The sequence below is a fragment of the Clarias gariepinus genome, chromosome 1 (assembly GCF_024256425.1).
Source record: "Clarias gariepinus isolate MV-2021 ecotype Netherlands chromosome 1, CGAR_prim_01v2, whole genome shotgun sequence".
Taxonomy (NCBI): Eukaryota; Metazoa; Chordata; class Actinopteri; order Siluriformes; family Clariidae; genus Clarias; species Clarias gariepinus.
In genome coordinates this window covers 48,025,266-48,050,000 of record NC_071100.1, presented here as the reverse complement: position 1 = coordinate 48,050,000, position 24,735 = coordinate 48,025,266, and the positions used below count along the sequence as shown (strand labels likewise).

The 24,735-nt window shown below is 38.9% G+C and overlaps 1 long non-coding RNA gene across 1 annotated transcript in view; it reads left to right on the top strand.

Annotated features, from left to right (window-relative positions):
- Positions 1-24,735, top strand: part of LOC128528496 (uncharacterized) — a 43,988-nt gene that overhangs the window by 5,111 nt on the left and 14,142 nt on the right. The window contains exon 2 of the long non-coding RNA XR_008360962.1: positions 2,130-2,182. This is a non-coding gene — a long non-coding RNA (uncharacterized LOC128528496). The remainder of the gene's footprint in view (positions 1-2,129; positions 2,183-24,735) is intronic.

Here is a 24,735-nt window from a genome sequence, read left to right as displayed (position 1 = left end):
AAAACAAATCGTGAAACTTTTTTTTTTTTTTTTTTAAGATAAAGTCTTCGAGATGTAGCAAACACGTCTGTTTTGTCCCCCCACGTTTGCTCTCCAGTCGTTATGTTTAAATTGGCACAAAAGATCCACGAGCAGATTCGAGAGATATTTCACACACTATAAGATTTTATTTTAAATCGTCGCTCCTTTTACTAGAAAAGCTCTCCGGTTATATGTAGTGTGTGTGTGTGTGTAAGAGAGAGGTGTGTGTGTGTGTGTGTGTGTGTGTGTGTGTGTGTGTGCGGATCAAGCTAAGTGGACGTGTTTGGTTGGTCGTCCCCTCGTGAGACCTCGCTGTCCTCAGATGCCCTTCACCTACACATTTCCCACAGTTTATGTCCAGCAAGACGGTCACGCGAGGACACGGTTTTTCTTTTTGTTCCTCCGTAAATCTGCTTCCTGTCTGTCTGCAGATGTTTAGTCGCTTCTTTTAACTCCTTCAGCCAGGAAGAAACCGATACGAAAGGAACTGAAATGTAGCCCCGCAGGTCGTTTTATAATTCAGTCTGATTTAAACATTAAAATATAGGAATATTTGGACACGTGAATGTCGCATAATTGTAACACTGTATGTTAATTTTTTTTTATTTTCTTGTTTTTTGATTTTTATGCCATTTTATTTAGTTCCATTTTAAGGACGCTGAACAGAAAGCTCTCAGACCGTCTGCACACATGCGTCTCGTTTCATAAAGCTTGTCAGGGAAGTTTTTTTTCTTTTGGGGTGTTTTTTTTCCAGCCGTTTCTGACGTTTTCTTTCTGTTTAACGTCTTAATTTTTTTTATTTTCGTGAACTTTTGTGCGTTACAAATTTACTTCTTAAATTTAGAAAATTAAAATGAAATGTATAAATACGTGAAAAAATACACACACACACACACACACACACATTCATCACTATTTGGAATCTGGACCAATTCAAGATTTATAATATTTAAATAAAAATGTTTTGAACAGTGCGTTTATTTTTTATTTATTTATTATTTATACACTCTTGAAAATGATTCCGGGGTGTGTACAAAGAGCAGAAGGAAATATATCTTCAGTTGCATTTAGGATTATTTAACAGTTTGTCGAAATTCGTGTCGATTTCTCATTTTGGAATTTATAGTGAACATTTCCAATGTTGTTTTTCCAAAACGTTTCAAATCATTAAAAAAAATCGCAGTAGCTCTATAACACTTTAAAAAAAAAATTTTTTTTAATTGTGCGTTTTTTTTTTTTTTTTTTTAAGTCCGAGGAAATCTTACAATCATTTTGCACAAATTTTCAACTGCGTTTTTGTCAAACTCTGAAATGTGCCCTGCGTTTGTGTGTGTGTTTATTTGACTGTTTATGCCACGTCTGACATTGTGTGTGTGATTGTCTTTTTTGCTCGTCTGACAGGCCTCAGCAACCCCCTGAAATCTTAACTGTGTGTGTGTGTGTGTGTGTGTGTGTGGGAGATAGAGAGAGGAAGATTTGTATCTTTTGTTATTTGTTATTCATAGCCGAGAATATATGTGTCTATTTATACACGTCTACCTGTATGAGTGTATACAGTATACTGTACTGTATGCTAGAGATCCATGGGTATATATGAGTACTGATTTTCACCTTTATGTACATGTTACAGATTATCCAGTGTCTAACTGAAACCTTAGTGAATTACTTAAATAATTAAATAATCTAACTTAAATAAAACATTTTGTATGCATATTTATGTACAGTATGCAGGCGTTTGACACATACGGCCTGTGACTGAAAAAAGGAATGGCTAATTAATTATTTAATTACTGAGAGAGAGTTTTAGCCACAATGGAGTATATATATTTTTTTAACTTAAAAAAAAAAAAGATTAAAGCTTGATTAAAAATTACACAATTAGGCAACTTCGGTTCTTTGAACTAAACATTTTTCACTATGTAATGTTGTTTAAACATACGTAAAGAATTTTGAGGCATCAGTGATGATAAACGTACGCCGTATTTAATGCCTGTATTGTGTATATTGGATATCGCATGGTGATCTGTGCATTTAAATATACTTTTATTTCTTAACTGGAGCTTTTAAATTTGCAGTGAGAACTTCTTTGTGTTTGTGATTATTAACAGGTTGACGTGTTGGACGCTCTGGACATTCCTGCTGACGCCGCGGCACGATGACGGTAAGTAAAACGACGTTATTTGGAGCTGATTTAGTGGTCAAGCTGGTTATTTAGACCTGAAGAGTCTCGCCGATCGAGCAAAGAGTCAACCAAGAGGAACTTAAGAAATAATGTATATGTGTATAAACGTGTATACTATTAACTCTGCTTTTACTGGTTGGGGTTAGTACTACACACAAAATATATCTATTTTAGACCTTTTTACTTCTGTCCTAAAGTGTACTGCTTTTTCAGATTTGCGCTGCAGCTACAAGGCTAATGAAGCTAACTAAGACTTTAGTGTTAGCTGATTTAAATGCTTACACATTAAAGATAAAGCCAGGTGTTTCGCTAAAGTTAGCTACATCTTACTTTAAAGCCACAACACACACACACACACACATCACAAATGTAACCATCTCTGACACTGTTGAATTCAGTGTTGATTGCTGAATTCTGATTGGTCGGGAGATGTTGTCGAGGTGTTTACAGGGACTGAAATCCTCCACAATATTACTAATTAAAAAATATTTTGAGTGATAGTTAACACGTGAAGGTGTAAGTTTGCTTGTGAAATGTTTACGTGTTCATGCCTTGTAAGGAAGGAGTCTCCAGTGTCAGTGCTTTGTCACAATCAGAGGTAAAGGTGTAACTTAAATATATCAGAGGTTTTTATGCTTGTTTTTGGTTTCTTTTCAAGCTGTAAAAAAAAAACAGATTATAGTTGTTCTGATGTATATAAAAACAGAAAGTAACCCTTTTCATGGATGTTCTATGATATTAAACATGACTGTAAATGGATGAAAAGTATGTGATCATGATGAAAGTATGAAAGTATATGATGATTTTAAATAGGGATGCACCGAAATGAAAATTTTGGGCCGAAAACGAAATAGTGCATTTTGGATGCACTTGGCCTAAAACCGATACCGAAACCAAAAATGGCTTCATTAAAAAACATGTTTAAAATATTTTCTTTTTGTTTGTATTAAAAAAACTACAAATTAATTAAGCAATCAAACTTTTATTGATAATAAAAAACAGTAATAAGGCTGTTTAACAATAACAAAACTTGCTTCCAAGTGCTTCCAAACCGCCGACATACTCCGTGTTTGATGCGTAATGACAGCGCGAACGAGACGGGAGGATGGGAGAGGCGTGGCGACAATTTCGGCTTTTATTTTCTGCGCTTTCTTACGTTTCGGCCGAAACCGATAATGCTATTTCGGCCGAAAATTTTCGGCGGCCGAAATTTCGGTGCATCCCTAATTTTAAATATTAAAAAAATATAATTTTGGGGAAAGAGCTGTAGGGAAAAAAATCTACTTTAAATAACAGTCCAGTAATTACCCTGAGTCTCACTTTGTTGGGAATGACATCAGTAAGTCTATGTTAAATCACCATTGAATTTAATTAAAAAAAAAAAAAAAAATCTTCTTCATATGAAAAAAAAAGACACGGCTGTAGTGGAAAAACTAAAGAAGTCAAATTTTTAACATAGGTTTAGCCTAAAGTCTTATCTGTCATGTCAGTATTACTTTTTCCTTAAGACCAAGTTATCACTTTTTAAGTAAAAGTTTTAAGTTTAAAGGTGACATTGTAGTGGAAAGTGATGTGGACGATGATAACCTTAGATTAACCATGTCATTTTTGGGAAGTGTATAAAATTTGCACATTAATGTATTCATAAAAATGATTTTTTTCCAGCCAATTGCCCCTTCGAAAGTTTAGCAGCTAGTGTTAAAGCAGCAATCATTCAGTACCTAACCTGCAGCTCGATTAAGGTTGTGCTACGGGATCACCGTGGTCATGCGTTTCATTTCTGGCTGATTTGCTAATGGGAAAAGGAAACTTATAAACAAAAGTGTTTTGGAAGAAACTAGAGATTGATTCATCTGTCAATATTTTACCCAAAGGTAAAGCTACACGCATAAATGTAAAATATTTGGTCAGGATGTTAATCATTTTCTGTTCCAAGGATTTATTCAATATATTTTTGGGTTTTTAATCACTCTGATCCAGTACAGTGAAATGTGCACCATCTACAAGTGTCCGAAAATATAAACTATATCTGATTCAACTCCAGAATAATAAACATCAGTGGTTTTAATATGTCTAATATCTTGAGTAAGTTTTTTAACCAAGCATAAATTCTCTAGATCTGTAGAAGCCAATGTGAGCTATAATGAAAATTACAACAAATTGACTTATTCAGGCATTTCTGAGACAAACTCATGTGTTGATTAAAAAAAAATATTTTCTATATAAATTCTAACACAAATTTTATCCTCTTTTACATCAAGAACACTTAAATATGTCGATGATGACTTAGTAAGTGAAAATACTTGGATACATTCAAATGTTTACATCCATTTTTTCCATGTTTGTTGGAAAGTCATTAGTTTATTGCATGATTAAGAAATTACCTGTTGTTATTAAAACAAGTGAAAATAGATACAGTATGTGTCATTGTTCAGTATTAGTTTTAACATAAATCTGACCTTTAATACAGTAGATCAGCATTTTATAAACATTCTTGTGCAGTAAGCTTTGATTTAGGGTTAGATTATAACATGCCACATTTCATGGAGATTTTTAGTTCTGAACGTAGAAACAAAAAGATTCTAAGAAAATCACATTTCAAACTACAAAGTAGGTCAATTTGATTAGCGTAGTTTATAAGGTCAAATAAATCACTTTGTATATCAGAGTGATATTGATGTGTTTGAGAAATGGGCTTTGTAAAATTTTTAGATAATTTAATGGCCAAAACAGTCAAATAAACATTCTTACATTTGTATTACTGCTGTTTAAGAGAAGAAATGTTATTTAATAAAAATGTATAAATAAAAAATAATACATGGTCAAAATTGTCAAAATTGTTGTTTCCACATCCTACATGCTGCATCTGAGTCATTGACCCCGATTCGTGTTTTCATGATGAAGTTAAGGTGTCTTCAATAATTCAAACTCTATGGAAGCAGAATTATTTTCTCATATATTTCTATATTTTTTTTACGCATTATAATTATTTTAAGGCACTTTTTGTAGATAAAAAAAAACATTTTATTATCAGATAGAAAGTGTCAGATTTCTGCCCTCTTTCGCTGATATAATGGTATAATTGAATAATGTGATACCCACAACTCACTAGAAATGTCTTTCATCGGATAATTTTGAGTGAATAATCCTAATTAAGTGCAGATCGTCTGATTAACAGACCGATTCGGATTGTAATTGTATAAGGATAATTACATGTGAATGAGATGTTTCAGGGGTCAATTTAGAGTTATCTGACCCGACATAGGGTTTTTATTTTACTCTTATTAATTTTTTTACTTTGACTTTATTTTCGTTAGAAAATATGCATGTTTGTTTCCATAAAAGATCTATACTGCTTAGTTAACATGCGCATAAATTCCTGTGTTTCATCTGTAAATTAAAAAAAATGTATCTGTTTTTCTACACATTTTTTTAAGTTCAGTTTAGTTATTTTTTAGAATTTGATGAAATGATTGGCACTGTACCACAGAGAAATCAGTATAAAGTTGGGCTGGAGGTTTTTTTCATTTATGTATTTATAAAACTATGGTAGATTTGACACAATTAAGTGAACCTCCATCAATGTGCAGTTTTCAGGTGAAACACTTTGGTGATGACATACAGTACAGTACAGTTTAGTATGTGTCACTTTGTCAAAGAAAAAGTATATGCAGGGGAAAAAGTAAAAGCAAGAAAATAAAAAAATCTATTTGCAACTCTATAGCAAAAGAAAAATCACTTTTGGAATTTAAAATGCTTTATTACATTTCCAGGTCTTAGCAAATACTTGATTTTTTTAATTTTCTTATTTATGCGTTCTTTTTCTTTAAAGTAATTTTTTAATAAGAATTTTTTTCCAGTTATGTTAAAGATTTTAAATTATTTTGCAGAACTTGTAATAATTCAAAGCAGTTATGGTTAAAATGCTTTATATCAGTGCATTGTTCGTTTTGTCTGCATGGGAAATGCCTTTAATTAGTTAGGTTTAAAAAACAATTAGACACTGTTATAGTTATTGCTTTGTTTTCTGAATTGACATAATGTTTAATTTTTTGTTAAAATACGTTGTTGCATGATTTAAATAGAATGTCATCTTTAGATTGTTTGACTTTAATTAAATTGCCACATCTTTTAACCTTTGTATCAAATCCAAATCATGCAATTAAATGATCAGCTTTTGGATTTTGGGGTTCATGGATTGTATGAAAATTATTTCCTAGAATCCGGGTGCGTATGTTCTCTCAGATTCCTTTCATTTATTTTATGTCAAATGAATTCATAAAGCTTGTTCAAAGCCTACTCCCTAATTATTTATTTAAGATGTTAGATTTCTAAACATTGTTTATTTCTCTCTGGTGAAAAAAAAAAAAAATCACAGTTTTGGCTCTTTCTGGTTTTGTGATGTGAGAAGCTGGTGTGTGATATTAAACCTTGCAGAAAAAGGGCTGCCAAAAAGTGTGTTTGTGTGTGCACGTGCTTGTGTGTGTGTGTATACGTGTGTGTACGAGGGGGGATTTTGTGGCTTATTGTCCAGTACTTCACTGCTTCACTGACTCAGGTACACACTGTTCCATAAGATTCTTCGCTCTCTCGAGTTTCCCATTAGCCATGAAATCTAAATCAGACCTGCGCTCCTTCATCTGTTTTCAGCTCCACAACCGCAGTGAAGATGAGATCGTTTAACCGTATACTGGAGATTCTTATGGGATTATTTTTTATACTTAGAAATCCGTCACATAACATCAAATCTACGATAAGTGATTAATGGCGAAAAAGGGCAACAGTGAACGCTTTTATAGGAAAATGTTTTTTACTAAATAGTATAGCGCACAGGACTGGATTTCAATACTTTGGCTAATTAGACCTTTTGCTGATCGGAAAGTCAGTGGTTCAAGCCCCATCACTGCCATGTTGCTACTGTTGGTCTTTGGGCAAAATTTTCACCCTACACCCCATACAACCCCTGCCATGACCGGTCCAAACCGGTCCCAAGCACGGTTAGAAAATGGGAGGGTTGTGACAAGACAGGACCTGTGCAAAGTCGTGCAGATCAAAGGAGCTGATGTGGCAACACCTGGGATATAAGGGACGAAGATAAAAAAAAATGTAAAGTTTTATATGTTTCTGCTTTTATTTAATAATTATGCAAACATGACTTCCCCAAACACGATTGAGCTAAAAATTAGAAACTGGGTCACAGAGGCAAAGAAATAGCACGAATACACACAATCACATATTTCTGTGGTTTTAAGTGTCAAAGTTAATACAACAAACACAATTTGTCATGTTTCAGAGAAAACTCAAAGTGTCCTCACAGCTTTACCTCTAACTGTTAGAAAGCATTGGCACTGGAGACTCCTTCCCTCCATGTTAAGTAAGCCTATCCTTATAAAAGATGAAACTTTATTGTATCCATGATCACACACGTCTAAGTTGTTTTTTGGTGGTCCTTTGTTTACACATGCATGACAACTCTAACCTGGAAGGTTGGACAGGTAAGAAAATTCAAATAAAAAACTCAAGGACTCCCCTTATGAATCATAGTGTACACTCGAGTACATCTCAAGGTAAATGAGGATGGAATGGTTGGGAATCTCTTTTGGGAGTCTGATTGGTAAGTCACTGGAACTTTCTAGCTCTAGCTAAAGAGGAATCTGGAAAAGCAGTCTTCAGAAGGTTTCAAGTGGCACAAGAACAGGAAAAGCCTTTTTGATATCAAGATGTCAGGAGATTGCAGTGATGCAGGTCAGGGGGCCAAGGGAGCAAAATTAGCTGTGATGTTTGAGTAGGAGGAGCATGCTATGTCTCTTTTGTCAATCATCAGCGTCTTGTTATGTGGGAGAAGGTGGATGTGTAACACTGCGCAAGGATTCAAAATGTTTGCAAGCTGACATAGATGTCGTAGAAGATACTGCTACAAACTGGTACAGTTCTGTTTGAATTTCTTTAAAAGTGCTGCTTTTGGGCCTTTCAAAAGACCACATACTTTATATTTTATTAATACTAGAATCCTGGAAGTGAGGGCACAGAGGCAGGTTCGGTTGGCACCTCAGAAGTCCAGGGTCCCCAGTTTGATCCTGAACGTTCCTCATGTGTCTGCATTTCCTCTTGGTTTTCAATTTCCCTTGACCTTTCAAAAACATTCCTAGACTTGAATCAGCTCCTCTCAAAATCTGCTAACATGACAGCTAGCCACAGGGCAGTGTAACAAACTCTTGCAGACATCCAAGATTGTTGTCCAATTGCTCATAAAGAGGGTAACACATCACACCCACTTGTGCATCGCAGGGGCAGTTTTCTCCCTAGGACCTCTTGGCCATAGATGGCATGTCCTTTCTTGCTATGTTGGAGTAAAATTTATGATCCTTTGATGATGGCGCTTACATTTCTGTTGCTGTTTTTAATCCTGCTGGTTAAAATGTGTGTGAGGCTGTGAATCGGACCACCAGACCATCCAGGGTGTATCCCTTTACCTTGCACCCAGCATTCCTGATTCATCGCCCCCACCTACACTTCAACCCTAACTGGGATAATGAGTTCATATAATTGAAAATAATTGCACCAAACCAAGCCCAATAATTTTATGACTGTACTTTAACAATACTGCTGGTCAGACAGTATTTTGGTTGCACCTTTGACGAACCAGTGAAGGTACCCTCATTTGCAAGTCCTGCTGTATCCCGTCTTTCCGTCCTGCTGGATGTATTACTGTAGTTATCTTAGTCTCGTCTTTATTCTGTCATTTCTCTGAGACAGTCTTTAGAGGATGGAAGCGCTTACATGCCCCAGGGAGTTCTTTCTTCCTTGCTGCTCGCCTTACACGATGGCTTGAAGTTGACTCTTCACGTCTCTCTCTACCTTTCAGGCTTCCCGCTGAGGACGCACATCTCGAGGTGTGTTTTTGCAAGCGTAGCCGTCTTTCCTTGAAATATTTACATTTCTCTGCAACACAGCAATGTCAAGGGCGATTTCGGGGGGGAGGATAACACCCTGGGGTACAGATAGCACGGGAGGGGTGAGTCTTAGCTTATACCTCTGCCCCGGGAGATTCACGTGAATCCGTAAAAAATCTACAAAAGTCATGAATCTATAAACGCATGCAGTACCGGTGATTAAGCTAGCTTTTGCTAATATAACCAGATCCTCAGGATGGGAGATTTCCTGTTTTTATTCACATTCGATACCCAGCGCCTGCAGTGATGCGGCACGTTACATTACACACACGGTTCTGGGGTTCAGGTGAGACACATCAGGAGACGTCTTATTCTCAGACATCTGCCAGCTTCATTAAAACGTCTCTCTTTCATTTGTCGAATGTATCTTTTATGCCAAAAAACACAAAAACAGACAGGTGAAGGAATAAAACACTCAATACACACAATAATATTTCTATTTCTATTTGTAACATCTTTCTCTATTTTTTCCCTCTTTTTTGTTCCTTTACTTTTACGCGTTTTGTTGAATTTCTTGTTTCTTTCTTTCTTTTTTCCCTATTTTGTACACATTTTTTTATACTTTATTTCTATTTTGTATACATTTTCTTTTTTTCCGTTTTGTGTTTTTTTTTTCTCTTGTGTGCTTTCTTTCGTATTTTGTACTAGATGCGCCCACGACTTTATTCATGCGGAATTTAAATGCACACTCATAAGTGTGTTTTAAAAATTGTACAATGCCTTTGAATTGAATTTTGGAATGAACAAAAGTTCATTCCACTAACTTCACGTGTTACAAACAAAAAAATAATTCCAGAAACCATCTTGATGTGTTCTATTACTTATCTTACGTCCCCCCCCCAAAAATTTTTCTCAGAGCTGTTTTCCACTGTATTGGACTGTGAACTCCAAAATTAAGATTATTCACCATTAGGACAGGTTTACAGGACAGACATTTTCTCCCATCGTGCTCCAGGACTGATCCACTGAAACTGGTGAGGCCGACTCATTTCCCCCTCGATACACACATACAATGTACCAGACTTTAAAATATTGTATATAATTGTAAATTGTGGTATCTGATGCACTGCAGCATCTATTTTGTGTATAATACACAAAATGTCTTCCACAATTCGTAACTTGAATGTTTGTAAGTTGGGGACTTACTGTATTGATCCATGCATGTTTTATAAATTTTTTGCCTCATATAAATTCTTCCTTTTTTTTTTCCTTTTTTTGCATTCTCTTTAATTTGTTTCTTATTTATGCTTTCTTTTTTTTTCTTTTTTTTTGCTCTCTCTTTTTCTTTCCTGTTTGTACACATTTCTTTTATAGATTTTTTTTACATCTTTTAGGCCTTGTTCACACGGGCGTTAAAATCGAGCGTTTTTTTTTTGCGTTTGTAGCGTCCGGTAAGCGCGGATCAAGCGGCGAGTGTTTTCTACACATAGGAGTCAATGAGAGTGTTCACACGGGCTTTGGTGACGTGCGTTTGTCCGGCTGCACGTTTATACGGCATAAAAAAAACGTTGCATGCAGCTTTTTCTTGGCGTTCAAAACCCAACGAACGCAAGAAAACCGCTTCTAGTTCATTTTCTGTGCGTTCATTTTACGCTTCGGAGGACCGGATATATCCCATGATCCTACATGCTATACATAGGGAAATGCGGAAAAGTGCAAAATAAAAAAAATTCATTGTTAAAAATCTTACACGGAGATTTTCATTTCTTCATAAACCACAAAAAAGACTTCCTTAAATCCGGCGTTGTGCAGTCAGAGAGTGAACCCGGTAGCGGCGGACTTTCATATCCAGTTCCCGACACACTGCCCCCACAGGTTAACACACAAACTACAATTTGGGCTGCAGGCTGACGTTAGACAGAGACAAACGAACGCCAGTGTAGAAGTCAATCAAGCGTCACTACAAAATGCAACATAAACGTCTAGGACGTTCAGAGCACGTTCGTTTATCCAAAAACTTAACGTCCGTGTGAACAAGGCCTTATTCTGTGCTTTCTTTCTTTTTTATTCTGTATACATTTGTTTTATTTCCTTCTCTTTTGTGTGTTTTCATTCTTTATCTCTTCTATATGTTTCTTTCTTTTCTTCCCTTATTTTATTTGTCTAATATTTTTATCCTTTTCCTATTTCCCTGTTTTGATCCATGTAGATTTTTCCTCCAGTTATAGGTAAAGGTAATGTGAGGAAGAATCTCCTGTGTTTAGTCAGAGCACACGGCTATTTGCCATAGATTACAGTGTGTTATTGTCAGGACCAACACATCACACTTTTTATTCTCTTACACTTACATTCGGTGTTGTCTGTGAAACAAGCTAATTCCTGCCCTCACTTATGCAAGAGCAGCTATAAATGCTGCTAGGAAATGTGGAGGAGGTCATTTTCAGACAGGCCTGACACAGCTGAACACCCGCATGGACTGCTGAGAGATTTCACTTCAACACCTTACTCTGGTCACGATCGCACAAATTAGAGCCGAACATGTCCAGCGCAGAGCTGTATTTTACCTTCTGCTCATCATCGAGTTGTTACTCTGCTGCTTCCTGTTCTTCGCGGCTCATCCTGTTTGTTTCTACATGCTAATTATTGTCATGTTTGTGGTTCTACATACTAATCATTGTTTTGTTTGTGGTTCTCCATGCTAATCATTGTTCTGTTTGTGGTTCTGCATCCTAATCATCGTCCCATTTGTGGTTCTGCATGCTAATCAATTTCATTTTGTGGTTCTGCATGCTAATCATCTTTCATTTTGTGGTTCTACATGCTAATCATCGTTCTGTTTGTGGTTCTACATGCTAATCATCGTTCTGTTTGTGGTTCTACATGCTAATCATCCTTCTGTTTGTGGTTCTGCATGCTAATCATCCTTCTGTTTGTGGTTCTGCATGCTAATCATCCTTCTGTTTGTGGTTCTACATGCTAATCACCGTCCCATCTGTGGTTCTACATGCTAATCATTGTCATGTTTGTGGTTCTACATACTAATCATTGTTTTGTTTGTGGTTCTCCATGCTAATCATTGTTCTGTTTGTGGTTCTACATCCTAATCACCGTCCCATTTGTGGTTCTACATGCTAATCATCTTTCTGTTTGTGGCTTTAAATGTTAATCCTTGTCCTGTTTGTGGTTTTACATTCTAATTTGTGTTTATACTTGCTAATTACTGTCCTGTTTGTGGTTCTAAATGCTAATTGGTGACTTATTTGGGGTTCTACATGCAAATTATTGTCCTGTTTATGGATGTACATGCTAAAGCGGCAGTAGTAGTTTAGAGGGCTAAGGCACTGACTTACTGATCAGATGATCGGCGGTTCGAGCCCCCGCTCCACCATTGTTGGGCTGTTGAGCAAGACCCTTAACCCTATCTGCTTCAGGGGTGCTGTAACATGACCCTGCGCTCTGACACTAGTTATGGTGGGATATGCGAAGAAAGACTTTCAATGTTTAGTAATGTATATGTGACAAATAAAGACTTACTAACTACTACGTAAGTATATTCCTGTTTGTGGTTCCACTTACTAATCATTGTTTCGTTTGTGGTTCTACATGCTAATCGTTGTCCTGTTTGTGGTTCTACATGCTAGTTTGTGTTGCTACCTGCTAATTATTGTCCTGTTTGTTGACCCTGCGGTCTGACCCCAATTATGCTGGGACATTTACTTTGTATATAAGATATCATTGTTTTATTTATTCTCATTTGTATGCCCATGGTAGGATCACCAGTCAACATTCACACACACACATTTGTTTGTGTTTTTACATGCTATTTATTGTCCTGTTTGTGGTTCTACATGCTATGAATTGTCTTATTTTTGGTTCTAAATGCTAAGTATCATCCTTTTTGTGGTTCTACATGCTAATCACCATCCTGTTTATTATTCTACATCCTATATTATTGTCCTATTTGTTGTTCTGCATGCTAATGATCATTGTTCTTTTGAAGTTCTATACAATAATTATGGTCCTGTTTTCAGTTCTACATGCTAATCATTTCCCAGTTTGTGGTTCCATGTGCTAATCATCATCCTGTTTGTAGTTATACAGGCTAGACATCATTTTGTTTTATGGTTCTCTATGCTAATCATTGTCTATTTGTGGGTCTATTTGCTAATCCTAATTATGTTTTTGTTTTACATGCTAATCATGGTCTTGTCTGTGTATTAGTATGCTAATTATAATCCTGTTTTTGGTTCTGCACACTCGTCATTGCCCAGTTTGTGGTTCTATATGATTATCGCTGTCCTAATCTTTTTAGGTATTTCATGTATTTATGTACAGTATGTATGTATGTTTAGGGAATAAAACTTTTAAGTTCTGAACAAGCACACCTGTCCCCAGTCACCACCACATACTACTTAACCATACTTTGAACACAAATTCATTCTAAAGAAATGCTGTCATACTGTAACTGTTCATGGAAAACTGGTGGGAGAACATGATCAACATATGATCATTAGATATCCTTACAAACACTCTCTTATCACCCATAGTATCTTAGCTTGGATAACAAATGTTTTATTTGCACGCCTATCGGGGAGGGACATCACTTTGGAAGGGCTTTCTACTGGAGTTTTTATTTTACTTTGCCCCTTTTAGTCTAGAGGTTGCCACATGGGATCATTTAATCTGCAAGAACTGGAACATGGTTTTATGTCCTTCCTTTTGCAACCCTCTCATTTTTCTACCCAGGCTTAACACTGGCACTGCATGTGTTGCCTAGATAGTATGGGGCATAGAGTTAACAATTTTGCCCAAAGACCCAACAGTGACGGGACTCCCGACCCTTGATCAGCAACCCAGATCCTCAACTGCTTGAGCGACTACTGCCTCGTCTTTCTACTGCAGGACCCTCTGTATTTTGGTAGCCAGGACCAACAGATGATGTTACTACTACGATGAAATGCCTTAGCGGTAAGGCATTTCGTAAACTATTGCTGTCTTGATTCACAGTGGCAAGCTGAGTTGGCAAGCTGTGTTGTTCTCTCATGGAGAACAACACAGCCTATGTCCCATCATCTCGCCATTTTATCAAATTGTTCAAGCAGGTGTTGGATCACACTGCAGAGAGCAAGAAATCGGTGAGCAGCTTTCTGTAGTCACGAAGGGGTGACAGAATGTTTTGGGATAATACCTTGGAGTTCCACACCCAGGTGGCCGGCAGTGGGTGAAATGAGCAGGCACACAAAGCCTTCTTTCGTCAGGGCTAAACCCGGAAGGACTCCCTAGACTCTCTGTTTTCAACCTCCAATTTTACATTGACTAACATCAGTGACCGTCCAGAACCCATGTTGTTGCGCCAAACCATGTTTACTCTTATGGAGTGATTTCATCTTTCTTTCTGTTGTGGATAACCCATTTAGGTTGTGGTATAATTCACTTTCCTGAGCAGTTTCCATAGTGCCATTTTGGTGAGTGCTTCTAACTCACCAAGTGAGATCTGATCAGTCTTTCACTTTGAGTGTTAACATAAAGATACTCAATGAATGTCTTTATAGATCTGGACACTGTCACCAAGCCTAACATCTCCACTCTTCCACTACATTATCCTCTAAGAACCCAAGTCATTGAGAGAGGACCTACTTATATTTATATTTACAAAGTGCACCCGGCAACTACTTGTTACACTCTACACCAAAAAATTATCTCCTTTCCAGGCACATTCACAGCAAAGCATCCTTGGTTTTTTGGGTCTACCTCCATGATAGTGCCTGGCTCCTTGCATTCTCTCCAATGTGTGCCTTGCGGCTTCCTCACATCCACTACTGTTGAGAGGTCTGATAACAAACCCACCATTTAATGTTTCCACTGTTTACCCTGTGTACTAGTGATTTGAAGAGGTTTTCAGCAAGCCCATAGTTATGGGTCTCCTTCTTCACTGGACCACAGGGCTGCTACATAACACCCACTAGAAAATCTAATTTATCCTCTTTACCCCTTTCATTGGCCATTGAGGGGTATGTGCATTACACTCTGCCATGGGGTAAATCTTTCCATACAAATCATCTTGGATCAAGACAAATGGAGCACAGCCATCAAAGAAACCTTCACCAAGCTAAAGAATACAATCAGAACTGCTCCCAACTGAAAGACAAACACAAAACCTTTCAATTTAAAAGAAGGTGTCTCTGGATGTGGGGTAGGAGACACATTATGACAGAGGTTTGGTGAGAAACCAAGGGTTGCTTTGTCCTTTTCAAAAAGAAAATGAAAGAAAATTATGGTTTTAGGAATCATAACCTGCTAACAGTTGGATGAAGCAGCACATTCTTTTGTGTTTGTCACTGGCGGCACAGGACTGAGGTAAACCCAATAACGGACTCGAAGTTAAACAAAAGTTTAAAAGAATTTATTGAACAAAGTGACAGATAAAACACTTTTAAGCAATGAGCAGGCAGTCAAAGATAAGCTACATGTGTAGTGGTTACCCCTGGGTAAATAAGGAATGCCCTGTGATGTAGCGAGAATGATGTAGGCAGCATTCTGCGAACCTGGAAGTGGTGAGTGTAGAGCAGTGGTCTCCAACCTTTTATGGACAAAGGACCAGCTATCTTGCATTTGTAACAAAGCATAATAAAGTGCACAATTTTTACAACATGCCATAACACAGAATCTGTGAGCTCTGAGCTTGTTTCACTGCAATGAAATGGGGGCAGTGTTGGATGTAACGCGTTAAAGTACTTGGACTTCTTTTTTGATGTAACAAGTAATCTAACGCGTTATGTCTGCCATTTAAGTACAGCGAAACCTTGGATTGCGAGTAACATGGTTTGCGAGTGTTCCGCAAACAAAGATTTTTAATCAATTTTGATTTGGAAAACGAGCAAGTCTTGTACAAGAGTATCATGTATCACGCATGCGCTTCTTGTTTTGACACCAAGCGTCATGTGATCTCAACTGAGCCAACAATTTTTCTCTCTCTTGCGCTGCGGAATTGTGGGTAATTGTCTCCCCTGCTGGGTCTTAGTGCGCATCTCTTACTGGTATAATCAACATCCGTGCACGTGTGTACTGTTTACTATAACACTGTGACCTTGTGTGTGTGTAAAACATTAAATTTTTGTGTAAGAAAGTCTCATTAGAAGGTTGAAAATCCATTTTCTCCCTCAGCCTCTCTTATGTGTGTGCACCCGTGTAATTTGACATCATGCCGGTTCACACTCTCTTTTGGAAGGGATACACACACACACACACACACAAACACACAGCACCTGCGCGCGTAAACGGAAACACTTATCTATCAGGATTTATTTTTTATATTTTTTAAAGGTAAAGTGCAGGATAATTTGTTTTATTTTTACTTTATATTTTGTGTTAATTATTTTTATGTATTTATTTTTTTGGACTGTGAAACGAATAATTTAAGTTTTTTTATGCAAAAATTTAATTTGGTTTACGAGTGTTTTGAAATACAAGCCCGCTTCCATAACGAATTATGCTCGTAATCCAAGGTTCCACTGTACTCAGTTATTTAATTATTATTTCAAAAATGTAATCCTAACCAGACAGCAGTCATTCCCAATCCGTTAGTGTGTGCGTGCTACAAGCCCCGCCCCTGATAGGCCGCGACACGCAAAAAGATGGAAACCTAATTACAGCACCAAAACACGCAGTGAATCATGATGAACCGTACTTACGGCCACCTGCACATACCCGCGTAGGTGAGATAGGGTTTAGAATTAATTTTATAAGTAACGTCCCCCAACACTGGATAGGGAACAGTGATATCTGAAGTACTGTATATTTGTCATGTCTGCTGTGCAATTCTGTTTTTGTTGCTCTTGTTGCAGACAACATGTTTCACAAAAGTAGGTTACTGGGAAAAGAGGCAGGATTTTTATTGATTTTGTGGCGATTTCACGATATTCCACCTTGATTTAAATCCAGAACGTCAGTTGCTTCAAACACACTTGTGAGGCCACAGTTACTATACAGAATGGGCTTGTAGCATGTTTTGATGTTCAGACGGAATCAAATGGGAAACTAGCTGATCATTTTTCAATATATTTTAGATTCTTTCGTGTGGCCTGGGACCAAATCATGCATGGCCCAGTGGTTGGGGAATACTGATGTAGAGCCAATAAGATGAGGTACTGTCAGTCTTTGATCAGAATCAGTGAGCACTCTCACAAAAGATAATCTCTTAGGCAAAAAGTGACCTGAACAAGCAGAATAAATTCCTACCTACAAATTCTCCATTGGATGAGAGTGGAAGCACCCACCCACAGAGTTTGCAGAGTAAAAATGTAAAGCATGGCTCGGGGCAGAGGTTGAAAAGGCGGGCAGGGTGCCAAGACTAATGTTCAAATCTGGAAGGTCCGAAAACAGGCTAGGTCATACACAGCAGCAATCCAGATAACAAAGACAATCCAAAGAGCAAAGATGAGAGATGAAATCCAAAAAACAAGCAAGGTCATAGACGAATAACTTGAAGAAAATTGCATGGAAGCAAACAAGAGGCACACAGTGGTGATACTCCTGTGACGACTGAGTCTCTCTGCGTTCTTTTAAAGCAGATGAATGATTACCTGAAAAAACTCATGTGCGCAGTAGAGATCAACTTAGAGAGCAGAGAGACACCCAAGTGGAGTTATGACCTGGACATGCTTGGCCACAGGGCTCATCACAGTGTTCTTTTCCTGATCAAAAGAATCCCAAATGTCTGTGAACCAGCAAGCTTTCCAAACTCAGTGGGCATTGTCATACTGGCCTGGATCCAAAAACCATACAGGCAAACTCCTTGTCATGACTTTTCCCCATCAAGAACAAAGACCAAAGCTCTAAAACCATTCTACCCTCATTGTGTTTTGTGAGTGCCTTGACAAAAATCACCCAAGTGCTTAAGGGCAGCACGTTCCCCCCACGTGCCTTCCTAATCAGATCTTTGTTCTGACAACCTGAGTGGTTAACCTGATCACCTGGTTCCACACTACATTACCACCTTCTTGAAGCGTGCTTACAGACATACATTATATTGTTTCTTGTACCATGTTTGCCCAGGCCAAGCAACCTCATACCTTTGCTTTAGACCAGCTTATTCCATTGCTTACGCTGCGCTGCGTTTGGTTCTACCTTGCCTCATCACATTCCGTCCTGGGCTGCGGTGCTACACCACGGTGGTGTGGTGGTGATCAAGTGAAGTCCCTATGTCCAACCTGGGAGGTCTGCCCACATCTTGGGCATGTTTGCCCATGCTTTTATGGTATTTTGGAATACCAGTGGGTATTATAAGTGACAGAGGATATTATATTTGAGTCCCTCAATTCACATGCTGAATTTGGTCAAACTTTATTTAAAAAAGGCTCTGGGGCACCATACCTTTCACAGTGGGGAAATACCCCTAATCCAATAGCCAGGATAGAACATGTCAAACAGGAAGTTTTTCAGGGCCTGAGAGACAAGTCTCATAAGGTTTCCTCTGTGCATCGAAAAGGACCTAGCCCATGTCCCTAAGGTACAGTAGGCCACATACGAATGCAACACCCAGGATGCGCAACACCCAGGATGAGCTCTTCGGGATGGAAAGAGCTTGTTGGGAGGTTGTGTCATGGTATCACCGGAATCTGCTCAGATCTCAGATGTCTCCTAACACACTGTGACCTCTGCCACCCTGTTTGTTCACCCGACTAACTGCCTGAGCCTGTTCGTGATCCTGTGTAACGTTTTAGATGTGTGTGTCTGGGCCAATTATCGTTCGGTGTTCTAGCCTGGTTTTATTTCTGTCTCAGTGTATCTGTGCTAAATATTAATGACACACTTTTAATTCCCAAAATTTAATGACAGTAATGACGGTTTAAATGAATTATTATCAATGATATTTAATGACTTTAAATAACCAAAAATTAATGACACACTTTTGATAACTGAATATTAATGACACACTTTCATCTAATGCTAATAACAAACATTTAATTAAGGAATAATAAGACACTTTTAATAATTGAATATTAATGACATGGCTATAATAATTACATGTAAATAAAATTCATTTACAAAGCAGGAAGTCAGAGTCACAGGAGACATCCCCTCAATATTTTGTCATCTGATTTTCTCTTCCTCTCGCTTTCTTATAAAATTCAAGCTGCCTATATTATAATTGGGGCAACAAGTGTAGCAAATGAACATGTTTTAAATATATAATATGTAATATGTTTGTACACCTGGAAATAATAGACACGTTCTTTCATTTTCTTGTCCTTTAGATTGCTCTTCCTTTCTGTCTGTCTTTCTTTCTTTCTTCTATTCGTACCTTTTATGTTCTTATGTTTCTTTTTCTCTTCATTTTTATTAAGGTTTTTTTCTTCTTCTTTCTTTCTTTCTTCTGTTCTTACCTTTTATCTCTTTCCGTTCCTTTTTTTTTTGTTTTGTTTGTTTCCCTTTTGTTTTCCTTTTCTCTATGTTTCCGCTCTTCTCTTTTTATTCATGGCACTCGTTGGGGTTTTGGATGTTTCTAAAGAAGTCCAACATTTCCCCCTCTCTCTCCTATCCCTCCTTCATCGCTCTTCAAAAGTGCAGGACTTCCCTGCGCACATGCGGGTGTGGTTGAACCTCACTGTTCTGTCGTTTCTCCATCTCTCTGCTCGTCCCCTGAGAGGGCTGAAGATCTTTACGGCATTCCAGAGACTCCTTAAAGCATTAACACACAGTCCGGCATTTCTCCTGTTGTGTAAACAGGTGTGAGAGGAGAACGAGTGAATCAAGTCCCCACGCTGATCACTCCACACACACACTGAATATCAATTTCACGTTTCAGCACACACAGCGTCAGATTCTGGCCAAACACGGCCTGGATCTCCTATCAGTTAGAGCCTAAACGGGATTAACCTCCAGCTCTGAGAGCGAGCAGATCGCAGAAGGTCACGTCATCGCCTCATCACTCGCCACCTCTCCTCTACTCCCTGCCGTCATCCACTCGCTTAACTGAGAAAGTGAGCTGAAGTTGAGCTCTGACTTTGTAATGTGATCCAGTAAAGGGGTGGATTAGCAGAAGAGGCAAAACTAGTCCATCTTTTTCATCTCACTTTCACCTGCTGGTCTCTAGATCCTGATTGGTCACAAAGGTGTTGATCAACTCCTTCGAACACCTTATTGTTTCTATAGTAACACCTTGATCACAGTGAGGGATACACTGATGGAAGGAGTCTCCAGTGTCAGCACTTTGTATCCTTTGCTAGAAGTTTAGCGCCTTTGTTGAGCGATGGAGAAGCGACACCAAACTGATTAAAAACTTTGATGAGTGAAACTGTGTGCTGTAATGTCTGAATAAGGGGAGTAGAACACACACTCCCTCGCACTCATCACACTCTTCATCATTAATCAAACACACACTCCGTCATACTCATCACACTCTTCATCATTATTCAAACACACACTCCGTCATACTCATCACACTCTTCATCATTATTCAAACACACACTCCGTCATACTCATCACACTCCCTCACACTTATTACTCTTCTTCACACACTTCATCACACTCATCACACTTTCCCTCAAACTCTTCATCACGTCATTACACTCATCACTCTTCATTATACACTTCGTCACACTTCATCACACTCCCTCATTACTCTTCATCACACTCATCGCTCTTCATTACCCTTTTCACTTCTCTCCCTCACACTCTGCTTTTCTTTCTATTTATTCTTTTTTCATTCTTTGTTTATGTCTTTATCTATCTGTGTCTGTATTTGTTGTTTTTTGCTCATTTCTTTTGTTCTCTTTTTTCTTCTTTTAACCTTATTTTTTATTTCTATTGTTCTTTCATTTTTTTCTTGTTTTGTTCCTCTTTTATTGTTAGCATGGTTCTCTCTCTCTCTCTCTCTCTCTGTCTCATGGTTGTGTGAGGTGTATTGATAATCCCCCTCTGCTACGTATGTCAGTGATTTTTTTTTTTCCTGCAGTCAGTTTAAATGAAACCCTTGTGACAGATGTAAATAAAGCCAGTGGCGTTTTCTCCTGCATGAGAAACCATTGGAACTTTATCCCCATCTTCCTTATGCAGAGCTCACCTCGCTCGTAACGGGAAATCCCACTCGCGCTTTAATTGTGTGAGTGTGTGACACACAACCCTGTGCACACTCAGGGACGGTTTCATATTCTCCCTGTCCTCTGTGTGTGTGTGTGTGTGTGTGTGTTCAATAAAGACGGTGGTGCACACTTTCACACTTTCATTAAGCAGCTGCTTCAGGCAAACACGCCGCTTTGTCAATCACCACAAAATCCCAGCAACTGCAAAAGAGCTTTTATATTGGCATAAAAAAAAAGTTTGTGTTGAAGTGAGTTAATAATATGTTTACAAGAGTCTGAACTATAATATGATATTTCGAGAAGAAGCACGTTATCGGTTTCCTTCTTCATTTCTCTCCTCATTCATGTGCTGTTGAACTGTTGGATACATATATTCTTTATTTGTAACAATCATGATAAAACAATCCTCGCACACTCATTATCTTTATAGACAATTCTGTTTTTTAAATGTTTGTTTACTTTTTTGCTCCATTTAATTTTTTATAAACATTGTAAAGATTTATTCAGCATCTTCTTTTACATTTTTGGGGTTTTGGTTAGGTGTTGTTACATTTTTTAAGGTTTTGGTGTGCACATTAAATAAGACATTTTAAAAGCATATGCATCAATATATATTTAAATCGTTTTCGCACAGGACAGGAATTTGAATAAATTATTGTAATGATTGGTCTTCTGGGTTCATGCACATTTCTTAAAAAACATATGTATTGTAAAGCACTTTTGCAGCGGGGCATTGATGGACTCAATGGCTCAAACAGGTGCAATTCTTCATTAATAACTCAGAGACTTAAGAGTTATCGGAGTCAGAGACTTTGTTTAAACGCCAGAAGTCATTACAAAGACAGAGGGTTCAGTCTGACTTGGGTACCACCACAGCAGGCCTGGACCAGAGGATGGCTGATTCCTCAATGAGGTCGGCTTGTGGCATTTTAATCTATCTTGTTTTCGATCGCGCGACGACTGGCCTCCAGAACTCTCTAGGGTTACTGTCGTATCAGCGCATCAGGGAGAGTTTTGATGTCATGGAGAACACATCTTGGTACTGATCTGTTAGCTTATTTAGCTGTTGTGCCTGGGTTGGGGTCAGCTCTTCTCCTCTTTGCACCAGTTTACGTCCCTGTTTTTCAGGAGATAAAGTGACCAAAGCTGAGACATGCGGTATTGGTTTAACCCATCACTTTAGGAAATGAATTTGGTAAAGTTCAGAATTTTTTCGCTTACCCTGCTGTTGCAGTCTGTATTTACTGGTCCTACATGCAGCTTGATGGTGAAAAGGCCGTGCCACCAGGCCAGGAATATTTCATGCTGGGCACTAAGAGAAGCATTCGGTCGCGAGGTTGTGCCGGTCCGTCGAATAGCTTTCACTGTTTACCCTGTCCTGTGAGTTTAAATTGGGTGAAACCTGGGGATGCTTGTGGTGTTTCTTGAACAGCAAAGAGCACATATGGGAGAAGTTAATCCTAGTTTAAACCATTATCATCAGCCACTCGTTGTAGCATCCTCTCCCATCTCTGGTTAAAACATGCAATCTGTCCATCAATTTGGGGATGATAAATGGAGGTGCGGAGTTGTTTTACTTACAATAGCCTGCACAGATCATGCATTAATTTTGAAATAAATGGGGTAGCTTTGTCTGTGAGGAGCTTCTTTGGCAATCCTACTCGACTGAAAAGAACTACCAGATCTCTTCAGTCTCTTTCTTTGGTGCTGTTTTCTGTCACTCAGGGCACCATTGGCAGACGTTTTCACCTCAGCATCCAGTCTGGCCCAATGAGAGTAATCTCGGATCTTTTCCATGGTGTTATGGACTCCAAGCCGCCCAGCATATGTGAGTGTGCCAGGTGCATTGCCGTGTCGAATCAACACTAGCCCAAGCCACTAGGAAGTCTCGGGGCTTACCTCTCAATGCACCTGAAATTATGTTGCGGGCTGTGGCTCCTCATCCTGTGTCCTCCTCAAACTAGCCCTTTTAGCTCATGCACCTGGCTCCATTAATTAAAGTATTAGCTGTGCATCTACCCTCACACGCCACCTGCAGAGACTACCTGATGAAAGTGGCTCAAGTTCAGCTTTGAAATCTGTGCTTTCTTTGTGGGCATGAGCTATCCAAGCATTGCAGAGAGCGTCTTTCTGTGGCAGCCTATGCTCTGTTTTTTTCTTTCTCTTCTGTTGGACTTTTTCACACAGTTTCCCAACAAGAGAGGAATGGGTAAGTTAGGAACGACCCCTACTGTTATGGTATGCTTTCACTGTCGATCCTCCACCATGACACTTGCCGCTGGCACCTCCCGCGATACCCCATGTACACAGGTGATCAGAAGTTGTCGGTACATTTTTGCACCCTGCAAAGTGATTGAGGAGTGAGCAAGGGTCGTGGTGCTTTCGGTATCTAGGAGGGCGGGTATGGGTGCTCCTTCCATGCTTTGGAGGTTTTGGCTCTGTGGGCATAGGCTCATTGGTGGGAGGCTCAGGGCTAACTGGAGGAATATGTTCTGGGACCCATGATGAAACGTGGCAGACTCTTGTCAGGAATTTTCTGCCTTTCTGGGCCCAGAGAGAGTATTGATACCACACATTCCAATCCTTGAGTGCACCCCGCAGTGAAGTCGCACTACGCTTGCCCACATCCTTTCTCTCCTCTCGGGGAAGGAAGCTCAACACTTTATCCAATACCAGCCTTTTTGTGATCTTGCGCATGCTGAGTTTGGCGGGCTAAAGCCAATGGCAATCAGTTCGGTGCAGACAATCTAGTTGAGCTTGACATGGCACTTGCATATCATATCCCCCGCAACAAAAACTCAATGGCTGCCTGCCACACCAGACGGGAATCTCGGCCATAAGTCATTCAGACATTCAGGTACTGGTTGGCCTTCTCCTTGTGAGGGTAAAAATATGCATGCTGCGTTTGTAGGTATGCCTCAACGTCATCTTGGGGTGAGAGCTTAAGCAAACGCTGTGCCTATTTGTGGGTCGGGCAGAAGAATGTGTTCACCCCCTTACTGCTGCAGCCGGGAGATTTTGGTTGTAGTGGCTTGTAGTTCTTGCCTAATCTGCTCCACCATTCTCCACCACTTTAAAGCACTTTTGCAGCAGGGCAGTTACACAGACACAGAGACGCCTTTGTGGTGCTCAAATAGGTCCAATTCTTTATTAACACATATAGTCAATAACTCAGTCTTTTGTGCATAAACAAGTGCAGGAGTGTTGAAGTGTGGTGGCTTATCCCAGCGTAGTCACCTTTTAAGCATAGCAGCAGCAGTGGGCGTTTGAGGAGGGCCAACGGTTTGGGCTAGCAGAAGCGGAAGGCAAGATGGTAGCCGAGTTACAGTGAGATCTTCTTCGGTGCACTCTTTCCCTTGGTCAGTGCTTTCCGGAGCTTAAAAGAAGCAAACAACAAGGCGATCTAAGTCTACTTCTTGAACAGAACAACACAATCGCCAGTCTCCTGGTCTCCTATTATGGCCAGGCTTTGACTCCAGGACATTATGTTATATTGAAAAACCGACCATGCAGGATTACGGCAACCCACCCCTTTTTTAATAGCCTCATCGCTGGC